We start from the raw sequence: 12,156 nt of genomic DNA on the forward strand, positions 1-12,156 counted from the left end.
ATTGAAAATTATGCCTAATTTCCATACGATGTGGCTATTTCAATCATGCGATATTAAAGCAAGAAATGAGAGGCAATGCCATCATTAATTCATTGATTCTACCTTGGCTGAACGATTGAGCTGTTTTGACTGCCATTTGAGTTTACATCTGAAGATTGCGTGAGGCAAAATCCTGAGGAGGCATCACTGTAGCTTCCGTACACGAAGCGAAGCAACATTGGTAAGACATATTTTGGGAAATCTTTCCCTTCTGGAAATAGGCCGCTTCGCAAAATACCATAACACTCTTTGTTTGTCCCCCCAAATTTTGCATAATCATTGTTTCCAGTTTCTTTTGGGACTTACAATGGTTCGTCCTGTCGCCAGGTTCGTACCCTTTTTGCCTTTCATACGGATATTTATGTCAAATTGCTTTCTCCGATTTTCCGAGAAAAGTCAAAGAAAAATTCGCATCTCTTCTTTGATTTTTTAAAAATGTTTTGTTCTTTCGACACGCCGTGAATTCCCTTTTCACCTCAAATTGGTTTGGACTAAAAAAATGTTAATACGTTTTATCCAAATATTTGCCATCCAATGGTTTAGTTGGATGCTGAGGCTTTCGTTTTTCCTGCCCTCCCTTATTTGTTTAAAATTACTGAAGAAAAGGCAAGCGAGGTCCGGTGAAGTTTACATTGACATTTTATAAGTTTACCTTGAAGTTTACAAGAGAAATTTTCGCGAAGAGCAACAACTCCTTGCCAAACTAAAGACGATTTTAACAGATGAGCACAGGAAATACTTTCCGTCACAACAATTGTTCTTACTAATAATTGCAAACTTTTAAGGCAATTGCAGTGAAAAATGTTCATCTTTTGTTCAATGTTTACGGCTGACGAGTTTTTCAGTAAGCCGTTAGTATGTTTTTTGTCTGTTGTTATTGTTATTGCCAATGAGATGCTATCTGAAATGTAATGCCATTGACACCTTTTAGTCACGGTTTGTATTTTGCAATGATTTAATCTGATGGAAGACACGAATAAAACAAATAAAACCACTCTCAACTTTACGAAATTTGGAGTTGACTCATGTGTTATGCTTTCGCTCTGTCAAGATCACTTTTCTCAATGAAAAATTAAGTCGATTTTGTCGATATTTTTTCGATGCTATGAAACAAAATTATAAAAATAGTACCCACAATCTCATTGGTTAATAGCTGTGTTTAGATGAGACTATAGAACCACGGCTGTGACATCACACGCATTTTGATTGGTTATGTAGTCAAACGCGCGTTTTGATTGGCTGGTAGGAAATAGGAGCGTGTATGAAGAAAATCCGTTTCAACCAAGACGTTAAAAAAAGAGCATTTTCCTTCTTTTGCCGAATTATCTTTGAGAAATATTTTACAAAAGCAATAAAGGACTTTTTTCCGTGTTTCCATAGGCTCATCTAAACAATCGGAGGAGTTGGGAGAATTCTCGACAGTTATGCAAACCTTCGATTGTGTCTCGGGTTTGCATAACTGTTTCGAATTCTCCCAACTCTCTCGATTGTTTAGATGAGGCTATTGAAACACGGAAAACGGCCTCTATTGCTGAAATAGATCACAAAAATGACACCATAAAATGTTGGTGCCATCTGTCACGGAGTGTTACTCGTTACATTTGCAATCTAGCATTGGAGCAGCTATTCGAAAAAGTAAGAGAATGCCTTTGTCTGCCTTCATCTTAAGTCCGGTTTTTCTCGAAGGGATAGTAAAGTGGCTAAATTATCCCACGACAAGGATAACCCTTTGGTTTGAGTCGCGGGACCGTCACGATCATTTAGGAAGCAATTTGTCAATTGACGAACATTGTGGAAGCACGCAAGTACTTTTTTTCGGGAAACGATTTATCAGACACAGATCACTGTTGAGAGATTGAAAGACTCAACCAGCAAGTCTTGTTAGAAAACGATTGAAGAGAAACATTAGTCATTTTTTAAAGTATTTACAAGGCAAACGATCCGTGTTGTTCCAAACATGAACATATGAAAGGCTCGCGACGGTATTCTGTCGTGAAGAGGTTGTTGTTTAGAACGAACTAATCTTGAACACGACTTTGGATTGAAGAAAAAAGGCCACAAGTTATTATTATATTTTTGTTGGATTTTAGAGACCGTCAGTTTCAGTTCTTTCAAAGTTCTAGGCGGTAAAATGTTGGAATAAATTATAGAAACATAAGAAACTCTTATACATGCCAAACCATGTAATAGGTAGCTACATTGTCGCGAATACTCTAAACATTGCTGAATTCTGATTTTGTTACCAGAAGAGTTTTCTATACAAATTTTTTATACTTGATTTACCTATTATTTATAATACCGCGACACCGTTTCAGTCCATTCATCTGGTCAGATTTTAACACTTCCTGTTTCTTACTATTCATTTGGTCATTTAATCCTGTAACTACGATTATATAATCCAGGCCCGCGTTGCTCGAAGGATGGTTACTGCCGCTAACCAGTGTTAAATACCATGGAAACCTATAGGTTTTGATACATCTTAATAAACGGTTAGCGCTAACAAGTTTTTGGGCAACCAGTCCTAGATTAAGGATATCTAAATAAAGCAATGATATTAAACCGTGCAACATCAGGGGTTATTCACGTTACTCAAGACTGAAAACTTCATCCCTTGCAATATGCTGCATTTTTAAAAAACAGTGGGTACATTGCGGTAAAATTTGACCTTCCGTTTCTTTTATTTTCTGTTTCGACTGGTACACCATGGTGTGCGCCATGAACATACCGTTTAGTCACAACCCTTTTCCTATTCGGTACTGATTCGTTCTCTCCCGGATCAACATCAGTTGTTCTGTTTGTAAAACGGCCACCCCTTTACCTTTACTTGGGCCCTGGAAACACTGAATTCTGCGAACAACTATACTTAACAGCGAGGGCAGGTGTAGTGTCAACTATTACTAGTCTTATTTTTCCTCGGACACCCTGCTACACAGTGATTCATAAAGAAACGTCTTTATTTCAAATTAACCCTATAATTTAGTCACAAAATACAAATAACAAGCGCTACTCAATATCACTTTAATTCTGGGTCAGTACGTTTCACAAATTGCAATCAGTAAACTGCTGAGATCGAGCTGTTCCCAGCACCATAGATTTGAAGTGAGGGTTATTGACGAAAGATAAAAGTGATTCTCCCACATATCTGAGCAGTTTAGTAATTGTCTCTTATAGACACCAAAAAAAGAAATTCAGGCCGTTTCAACGGGACTCGAACCCATCACCTCTGCGATGCCTGTCCAATGCTATCAACTGAGCTATAAACCACTCAGTTGGAAGGAGGTCAACTTGTTGGGCTGATGTGTTCCCGTGAAAGGAGTGATCCTCGCACTTATCTCAAAAATTTATCTTGTGCCTTAAGAAATGAATGTTCAAGGGACAAATTTAAATTTTTGGTTTTCATAATAGTGCCTGATGGCAAGGTACATCACAATTAAATTTAATGCATTATTTTCAGGTTATGAGCCGTTTATAATCCTTAGTCCTCATTTCATACCCGTGTCCGTAGTCTTTATTTTATACTCAGTTGGTATCCCGCGTTTTATACCTTTGTCTGTATTTTATACACAGTCCGCGGTCCTTAGTCCGTAGTCTGTAGTACGCAGTCTATACTTTACTCATTTTCTACTGACCGATTATTAAGTTTCTTGTATTTGCAGCATAGGTAATCACATAAGAAAAATAAGCATAAGACAGGCCAATTGTAGCAATATTTAATATCGAGTTTTATTTTCTTTCGCTTCCCTCAGCCGAATAGAAAACATTTCTATTATATGTATAGAAGAGACAAGTAACAAACAAATAGTGGAGGAAGCCGCCAGCAATGGTCGAGTTTATTTACAAAAAACTGAGCCGGGGACGCACTGGATACAGGTTGCAAGCCAAGGAAAATAAGAAAATAGTCATACGCTAATTAAAACGACAATTAAAAAAGAAAAAAAAAAAAAACAGAAAGGAAAAAACAGCCTCCAGTAAACTGGTCGGCGTCAAGTGGTGTGACATTCACAAGGAGTGGTATGTAAACGCCTAACTATCCCAATGGGAACTAATACCAAGCAACCTAATTAGACAACACCTAAAATAAATACATTTCTATTCTCTTTCGCCTCGCTCAGCCCAATAGAAAACATTTCTATTATATGTATAGAAGAGACAAGTAACAAAAAAATAATGGAGGAAGCCGCCAGCAATGGTCAAGAATAACAAAGCGTGTGGGAAGGCTAAAAAGGTTAAATACCGATATTAAGAGTAACTAAGAGCTGGTGTTAAATATCGTCCCTACAGTAAGTATCTTTGGCCTTCTCGGACTTCCAACGACCATGCTTCTTAATAACACGATCAGGCAAATCGTTATTAGCGGCTGCAGAAGCACCTACGATCCTGAGGGAATGAAGACCATACAGCTTAGTGTATCGATTCCAATGGCCTTGAACTTTTCAATAAAAAGTTCTCTAGCTCTAGAATACGGAAAGCTTAGAACCTGCGCGGAGGGAATAATTTCCATTTTTACCCTTAGACAAGGAACGGAACAAGAACTCCATGGAATTAAAGCTATCCCACTTAAGTAAGCGTATCCGCGTAACATATTAAAGGGACAAGTTGGATTACCAGTTCTAGCAACTACCCTTGTTGACCCGGAACCATATTGGTCGGTTTTACTCCTAGGAATATGCAGAGAAAAGTACGTATCCTTGAAATCAATGTCACACCACCTAATATTACAGATCTCATTAAAACGCAAGAAGCCAGCGAAAGAAACAAGACAGAGACAGACATCTCTGATATCGGGCAAACTAGCATTGATTCCAGCAAACCTAAGAACAAGAGCATGTAAATGTTCAGGGCAGATAGGGAGTCTCATTTTAGATGAAACAAAATCAGCAGAGACTCTCTTGCAGCCTTCCAAAATGGCTTTAACAAAACTACTGTTACATGGATTCGGGACATCACACGAATTATGGAAAAATTAACACTATGAAAGGCGGAATTAATGGTAGCAAAAGAATAACCTGATTGAACTAGACTATTAAGATAAAATGAAAAATTAAGAGCAGAAGCAGGAAAACATGAGACTCCAGGAAAAGAGGCAGCCCACGCCCCCCACTTTTGAAATTGTGAGTGATATCCTTTTACAGTCGAAGGAGCTTTACTTGCAGCCAGTACACCGGGATAAGTTCTTTCAAAGGTCTCAAGGCATCGATCCGCGGACCTACAGCAATTGAAGAACTTCTTCCATAAGTGACATGAACTCCTGGGATACATCAGGTTGAGAGACGGTGGAAACAGTCCCTTGGCCGGTGCACAATAAATCGGAAACGCTAAAAGACAGGTTGCCCAAGAACTGCGAGCGTGAATTAGCGTGTGGTGGACGTGCTGGGACTTGCTCCGGCAGAGTGAACAGCATTTCCGGGGTGTTCGGGCAAGCCTGATGGGACACTCTCTCCACCAATGTCCGGAAAAGCCGCAGTTGAGAAAACGGCGGATATCTTTCCTTTAAGCGTTTAGCATTTTGGCGTTTAGCAAGAGTGCGGGTCTTGACTCTCAGAGCTTCCCTTTCAGCAGCGCGGATCCTTTTATCGTCCTCCAAGTCAAGGGCAACAGCGTTACTCTCGTAATGTTTGACCGTGAGCCAACCTCCTTCGGAAGAATCAGCAATTCGGATCTTTCTGTTGCGTTCCTTTATAAGTTTAAACGAATCGTTCGAAAATAGAGACGCTTTCGCTGAATCCCTGAACAAGAAGTTTCTTCGAAACGCTTTTGAGAAGATCCAAAACTTCAAGGTTGAACTTATAGTTCCTTTCGTTTCCAGTATAGGAAAACTTGAGCCCCCTCTCAAGTTTGAGCTGTTTAGAGACAGATAAAGCAGACTCGGCGTCGGTAGAAGCCTTCTCGAACTTAGAAGGGAGCTCAGAAGTGTGCGACTTGAGTTGCTCGAGTAGGAAGGTACGGAACTCGGTTAAATCCTGTCGAGTAACCGTTTCTTGTTCGCCGCCCGGCATTGAACGAATAAACCTAAACCGAAATAAAACAACGTAAAACTCGAGTAAACTGGTCGGCGTCAAGTGGTGTGACATTCACAAGGAGTGGTAAATAAACGCCTAATTATCCCAATGGGAATTAATACCAAGCAACCTAATTAGACACCTAAAAGAAATACATTTTCAATTCAAGTCAATGAAATTCAAATTCAATATAAAAAAAATCAAATTCAATTTCAATTCAACAAAATTCAATAAAAATTCAATTTTAATGAAATGAGAATTCAAGTTCAATTCAATGAGAATTCTATAAGGGGAATCAATTTTCTTTGCATATAGCAGTAAACACGTTCTTTTTTTTCAAACCAACTTTTTCTCGTGTACATCTCCCTCTGAAATTAACTTCCACTATATTGTTTTCAAAACTAGACAGACTGAGTTTTTAAAGCTTGCGAGAAAATTCAGTTCTCTCCCAATCCCTGATAAGCGCTTCTCTGAACAAAATGGCGAGAATGACAGAAGCCACGCATCATTCAAATTACTGTTCAGAAACGTAAAATAGGCACTTTGAAAAGTCCATCATGAATGCTCAAACCCGCGTGGGAGTGTGATGTTGAAAGAAATGGAACAGCGTTCAAACAACACGCTAATGAGTAGCGTTTTATTCAAATCAAGTCACTTAGAAGTACATTAACAGGTCAGACGCTCTGAACAGAATTATAATTTATGGCTTTCAAATAATCGGGCGCGTGTTAGTAATTCCTCCAAACCACATGGATCTTAAGGACGGTGCCTACTAATTCAAAGGTATTTTTGCGCAGTTACTGGCTATGCCGCAAAAGTAGATCTTAACAAGTGTTATTGAAATCCAAAAATAAAATTGGGGGTAATCCCGCATTTTTCGAAGATAATTAATCAACAATATTTGTAAATAAAAAATTGTCAAGTACTTGTGAAGAATTTAAATTTCGTGGCTGGTATGACGCGGCGTTTCGTCTCGGCCAAGAGACTCATCAGATACTTTTCGAATTCCAGCAAACTCGTTGAGCATCGCGCTCAAAGTCCCGTTCGCGAAGTCAAGATGTTAGCAGTCTGGCCTTCTATCACAGAAGGATTCCTAACCGCAAAGTTCACAAGTTGTATGCAATAAAAAATTGTCAAGTACTTGTGAAGAATTTAAATTTCGTGGCTGGTATGACGCGGCGTTTCGTCTCGGCCAAGAGACTCATCAGATACTTTTCGAATTCCAGCAAACTCGTTGAGCATCGCGCTCAAAGTCCCGTTCGCGAAGTCAAGATGTTAGCAGTCTGGCCTTCTATCACAGAAGGATTCCCAACCGCAAAGTTCACAAGCTATATGCAATAAAAAATTGTCAAGTACTTGTGAAGAATTTAAATTTAGTGGCTGGTAGATATTTGTAAAATCCTTAAAATACAAAGCAATGTATGGTGTTCTTTTCCAAATTCACGCTTAGTTATCTCTGAAAAATGCGTGGTTTCCCCCAATTTTATTTTTGGATACCAAGAGCACTTTCAAAGTTCTGCTTTGTCCGCATAGTTTTGAACGGCGCAAAAATATCCCTGTATTATTAAGCACAGCCGATAGGAAATCCGAGTATCTCGAGATGCGCAGAAAGTATGCGCAATAACAATAGTAGGCACCGTTCTTAAGACAATCAGGCTATTAGCTAAAATCTTAGGATCTAAAATTACTAATTTGTGGACATTTTGAGAGGATGTAGAGATGCTACCCCCTGAAAGAATACAATATTGAATTTACAACAATTTGTTTTCAATAGGTCGGAAACCAAATGCCTGTGACACTTTTCACACTTTACTTGATAGCCTGTATGGTGGCGAGTAACACCACTGGTCAGCAATGCAAGCCTTCTGAAGTCTCAATACCTGGCAAAGCTCTCAATGGCCACACATTTAAAACCACCGCGGTCAGCGGACCTACTCAATGTCAAATGGTCTGTGAGAATGATCCAAAATGCAGAAGTTACAACTTCCATATTCTAACAAAAAATTTTGAAATAAATGACGAGACCAGGGAAACGAAACCTAACGATTTCGTCACAGATAACCAAAGGTTCTACATGAAACGCGAAGGTGGGTTCTATTCCTATTCTCGTGATGGTACTGGAACGAGTAGGGACCGGAGGCAAAACTTTATTCCCTGCATGCGCCTGTATGAAATGCGCCATCCAGTCCAACAAGTCGCGATACCAGTTATGGTTTATCGCATCACTGTCGAACACTATGCGATGCAAGATCGTTGATTTGCTAACCATGACAATAAAGTATATTTGTATGAAATACTATCGATTAATCAGTTAGGGTCCACAGTTTTAGAAGTTCTCTGCCGTCCCAAGTCTTAAATAATGTTTACCGTTCTTGATGCAAGTTGACGTTTTTCATTCGCGTTTTAATTTCTAAAGATTGAATATCACATGGAAAATATTATCATAACCTGTCCAGTCATCAACCCGCAAAATATTATGTTCACAGAAAGACTGTTATTCATAATGGTAATAGAACTGAGTGGAGTACCTTTTCGGGAAGTAATCATGCAAGTAATTTCAAAATAAGCTGAGCGCGAAGCGCGAGGCCTATATGAAATGTCGAGCACGATTACTCGATGAATTTTTCGACAAAAAGTCCTATTATCAATTAATCTTAACTATTACAAAATAGGCCGGAGAAGATGACATTGATAAAATTTTTAAAGGTGGATCTGCTCAACTTTGCTTTAATAGTAGTTTTTAAAAAGCTCTGAAAAAGGATAAATGATTCAAGTTACTCAAGTACATCTAGCGCGCGCTTGATGACGCATACAACTGTCCAATTACAAACTGTCCTATTAATGCTGAAATCAAGCCGTTAATAACCAATCAGATTCGAGATTTTTTTAATAGTTACGATTAATTTAAGGCGAGAAAGCTAGGACACGAGAACAACATACAGTATCTATTGATTTCGCGCACAGTGACTTATCGACAATTGAAAGTGAAAATATATTTTATTCATTTGTTGGCTGTGTTCCCAGATGTCGATGAGTGTTCAACAGAAGAACACAACTGCAGCCACGTGGCCGTGTGCAAAAACACCATTGGCTCATATAACTGCACATGTCAAGAAGGATATGTTGGAGACGGACGAAGCTGCTCAGGTGAGACTAAGTTCTGCACGTCCTTTATTCTTTACGTTTACAAGAAATTGTATTCCTTCATTTAAAACAATAACAGCCAAATTTATCCCATCCTCATTGGCTGGCCCAGGAATTCACAAAACTCGATGCACCTCTAAATTCGAAATCCAACTCGTGTCCCCTTTAAGTCCATGAATTCGCGTTATTTTCGGCAAACAGCCGATCCTACTGTTTATCATTACTTGACGAGCAGAATTCAGGAGTAATTTTGGTTCATATAACTGCACTTATAAGAAAGGATATGCTGGAGACGGCCGAAACTGCTCAGGCAAGATTATATACCATTCGGCTTCTCGGTGGCGAATGATACTCTCTCATCACTTCCGAGATAATCAATCAGAATACGTAGAAAGCACCAATTGAGCGAATGTGTGGTGTATAAAAAGCAAGCAATGATGTTTACCATTCTTGATACAAGTTGACATTTGCACTGGCACTGTAATTTTTTTCGGGTTTTCTAAAAAGTGCACAGTAAATTTTAGAGAGTTATAATAACTCCCCTAGTAGAGTTAATTTTACTCCTCATGGTGGAGTTACTTTTTTTCGAGTTAAAATAACTCCATAAAGGAGTTATTTTCTCTTGAAGTAGAGTTAATGTAACCCATAAGGATGGAGTTATTTTTTTGGAGTTATTTTAACTCTCAAAAGGAGTTTAGTTTAACTACCTTCTGGAGTTAAATTTTAGGTTGGAGTTAATATAACTATTATTGAGGAGTTATTTTAACTCTAATTTGATAGCAATGTAGGGGAGTTATTTTAACTCTGTCACTGGAGTTGGTATAACTCAATATTTTGCAGTAACTTTTACTCCAGGAGGAGAGTTATTTTTACTCTCATATGGGAGTAACGCCAAAGGAGTTACTGCAACTCCAAAAGGAGAGATAGTTTAACTCTTACCATGGGTGTTATTTTAACACTCTCAGTGGAGTTGGTATAACTCACTGTTTTGGAGTAACCTTTACTCCAGGAGGAGAGTTATTTTTACTCTCATAATTATTGGAGTAACGCGAAAGGAGTTACTGCAACTCCAAAAGTAGAGTTAGTTTAACTCTTACGATGGGTGTTATTTTGACACTCTCAGTGGAGTTGGTATAACTCACTGTTTTGGAGTAACTTTTACTGCAGGACTGAGGGGAGTTATTTTTACTCTCACATGGGGGTAACGCGAAAGGAGTTACTGCAACGCAAGAAGGAGAGTGAGTTCAACTCTTACAATGGGTGTTATTTTAACACTCTCAGTGGAGTTGGTATAACTCACTGTTTTGGAGTAACCTTTACTCCAGGAGGAGAGTTATTTTTACTCTCATATGGGAGTAACGCGAAAGGAGTTACTGTAACTCCAAAAGGAGAGTTAGTTTTACTCTTAACATGGGAGTTATTTTAACTCTGTCAATAGAATTGGTATAATTCACTGTTCTGAGAGTAACTTTGACTCCAGAAGGAGAGTTTTTTTAACTCTCATATGGGAGTAACTACCAAGGGGTGACTCTAACTCTGAAAGGGGAGAGTTGGTTTTACTCTTGACATGGGAGTTATTGCCGTAGAGTTACTTTAACTCTGACTGGAGAGTTGGCGTAATTCACCTGTCTAGAGTTTTAACTAATTGACTCTGCATGCTCCAATTGTCTCGTGTCTAAGAGACAATACTTCGTAGAGTTACTTTGAATCTACCAGTGGAGAGTTAGTGGAATTAGTATCAATTCCTCTTTACCCTCTAAACAGAACGCATTCTCCAAAGGTTACTTATTAGCTTCGCAAGGAGAGTTACAGCTGAAACTTGCTTCTAGAAAAACACAAAAGATTACAGCGATACGCCATCACTGATGCGCTCGCTGATTTCTGTTTCCCACAATTCCTACGTTGTTGCGACAAAGCTCAAAAGATCATTGTTCGTTGACCGTCATGTGACAAACCACGTGATCAAGGTTTAAGCGGACAATGCGACTTGTATCGCCAACGTATTCCTCGTTTTCGTTTGCAAGGTTTGGGTCAGTCGATCTTTTGGTAAATTCCAGGTTCCTTTCAGCTTTGAGTGGAAAATAACTCTTCAACAGGTACGTTATACAATATGCAAACTCTTTTTCTGTCGAAATCTGTTTTAATCCTACAAAAGCTACATGAAATGTAAGATAAACTTAATGCATGTCGTTTCGATATTTGTGAAGTTAATGAAAAGGTTACATGTAGATTGTTCAGCACTTGAATAGAATGATTTTGAGTTCTTGGTACTGAAAGGCCTATTGCTTGCGTTTGTCAAGTCTAAATGATGGACAGTGAGTTTAGAAGCTTTCTTTTGAAGTTAAACGTAAAGGAAGAGTCACTTTCGAGGCTGGAAAAGGAGTAGTTGAGTTTGATGCTCTCTACCCTGCTAGCAGAGGTTTCTGTATGGGAAGTGTTTTAGCATCTACGAAGTCGTTCGCTTCTATTTGTATTTTGCGTAGTCGGCTTATTTCAGCTTACTTCCTCGAGAGAAACTTTCTCTCGGGGAGGTAAACGAGCCGACTGTGCGAAATACAAGAGAAACGAACGACATCGTACATACTAAGAGACTTGCCAGAGAGAAACCTCTACTTGCATGGCATGTCCCCCTCTATTGAAATAAAGATGTCTCACTGTCCATTTAATTCACTTTCGACTTGAGGCTAAACTGAATTCAAAAGTTTACAACTTTTTAAAAATATTTTCTTTCCATGCACACTATTTATTGCTGGCGAACTCGAACGGGGCGAAACCTTCGGCAGGGGGCGAAACTGGCTGTTTTCCGTCAGAGGTTATGGGTCGGTTCAAGGCCAAAAGTTAACGCCGTTACCTTTTAAATTGTAACAACCAGATTATTTTCATGCATTTGGCCATAAAGCCAAGCATTCCCAGTAAGAATGTCAGATTTCGTGGGTGACAATTCTGTGATAAGGAACTAGCTTATAATTCAAGG

This window comes from Montipora capricornis, chromosome 13 (genome assembly GCF_036669925.1).
Source record: "Montipora capricornis isolate CH-2021 chromosome 13, ASM3666992v2, whole genome shotgun sequence".
Taxonomy (NCBI): Eukaryota; Metazoa; Cnidaria; class Anthozoa; order Scleractinia; family Acroporidae; genus Montipora; species Montipora capricornis.